Genomic DNA, 1,955 nt, shown 5'->3' on the forward strand with positions numbered 1-1,955 from the left:
GTCATGTTTTTGTTTTCACACCGGATCGGCCTCCAAACACACCCGCTCATCACACTGCGGACAAGGTGCTAATGGCTGGGTGCGCTAGGTTGCGCGCCCGGCGGGGTAGGCCGCCCTTCGCGCCGCCGGGCCCAGCGGGACCGCCTACCCCACAGGCGCCGACAGGCGCCGACAGGCGCTCACTCAGAGACTGTCCTAAACTTTGGGACCCGAAGACACCGTCACCGTCGCCAGTGTCAAAAGTGTTGCCAACCTAAGCCTGCCTAATAGGTCATACCTGAGGTCGGCAACCCTTTCGACACTGATGCATCGTGAGAAAATCTGTCTTTTTACGGGGCAAAACTACCCCGAGACTGTGGCGTGACACAGCAGGGAAGTACGGGAAGTCCCCCGAGTGGCACATGGCCACACGCAGCGCGCGGCGAGGCGAGGCGAGGCAAGGCGCACACAAATCACCAACGAATCGGTCGCGACAGGCGACGCGACGCCATGGCGACTCACAAGCAGAACGGCACATTAACTCGAAGTGAGCTGCGCGCCGCGCACTGCGCAGTACGGCCTGGCCTGGCGGGCCGGCATGGCCTGCAATCAATTGATCAGGTCCAGCAGCCTGGCTGCCAGCCTGGCTGCCTTCTGGCCGCTCTGGCGTCAACGAGGCCGCTTCACCAGACCACGCCAGACCAGGCCAGACCACGCCAGACCCGGCAAAGAGACTCTCAAGCTCACTGAGAGAACAATCGATTATGACAAATTCAAATTTGCACCAGGGCTTTCTAAGTTCTAGGTTCTTTGACATGGCGCTTGGGAAACGAATTGATGATAAACGGATAGAAATCTTTAAGTTATTAGCACGTAATAATTATTAGAAGGAGATTGGGCTTTTCCAAGTTCTGACTAAACTCTAACTTATAACGACACATTATGGAGTAACAGTTTGCAGACGAAACACAGACATATGCCATTTGCATGTTGTAGTAGGTCAGAGGACAAAAATGCCATCACCAGCACCAACACAACAAGAGGCTTTAATGACGTGACACTCTACACTCACCCAGGCCAGAAAAGTAGCAGCTTCAGCAGCGTTAGAGTAGCGACAATGATGCTGGCAAGGTCTTGATCTGGAACATAAATAGCGTTGTTAAAGAGGCTGCACCAGGCTGCACTCAACTCAGTTCATGAGAAGCCAGTGCATTGATATGAAGAACGGAAAACTGGCTAGAGTATTGCGGTAAAAAATACCTCGGTATGAAATTTTAATGACAGACACAAACAAGGTCAGAGCGAGAAGCATGAGTCTGGGTACCCACGTAAACTTACTAGTTACTGAAAATTCCCTTTCACGACAAGTTGAACACAAGTTCTGCACAGCATCCACACAAAACGTCTGAAGAGAAAGACCCGGTACTTATCTTTACTTGATAAACAAGACAAACAACTCTTCAAGAATGTCTGCTTTACATTGTTTTTGGTTGAATGCCCTTTATTTTTGAAGAGTACTGTACTCCTATCAATGAGACATTGCACTGGTCAACTCCCGCTTTTCGAAAGAAAATAAAGACAATTTGTTGGCAATTGAGTTGACTTGGATGGTGAAAAGCGCAGTTTCTAACCGGGAACCGGCGCATATTTTCCTTCATTTAAATTCCCTTTTCATCTTAACAAGAAAACAGCAAACGTTTGCAGCCGCTAGTTGTTATCTAACCAAACCGAGCGAACCAAATTTAATTTCTACTTACACGGGTTGAAATCCCTTTAAATGGAGAAAGCGCGAGGCACCGGGGTGAGAAGGGAACATGAAAGGCTTGGCAAGACACGCAACAAACTGGGAAAATGGGAAACAGTCGGAGAAAAGATATGTGGAGCAGACGACAGGATGACATTGGTGTTTACAAATATACTTCGCTCTTCCACCGCCAGATGGCGCACGCTAGAGTTCGAACTGGCGATTTCGACAA

The sequence above is a fragment of the Thrips palmi genome, unplaced genomic scaffold (genome assembly GCF_012932325.1).
Source record: "Thrips palmi isolate BJ-2018 unplaced genomic scaffold, TpBJ-2018v1 HiC_scaffold_3, whole genome shotgun sequence".
NCBI lineage: Eukaryota > Metazoa > Arthropoda > Insecta > Thysanoptera > Thripidae > Thrips > Thrips palmi.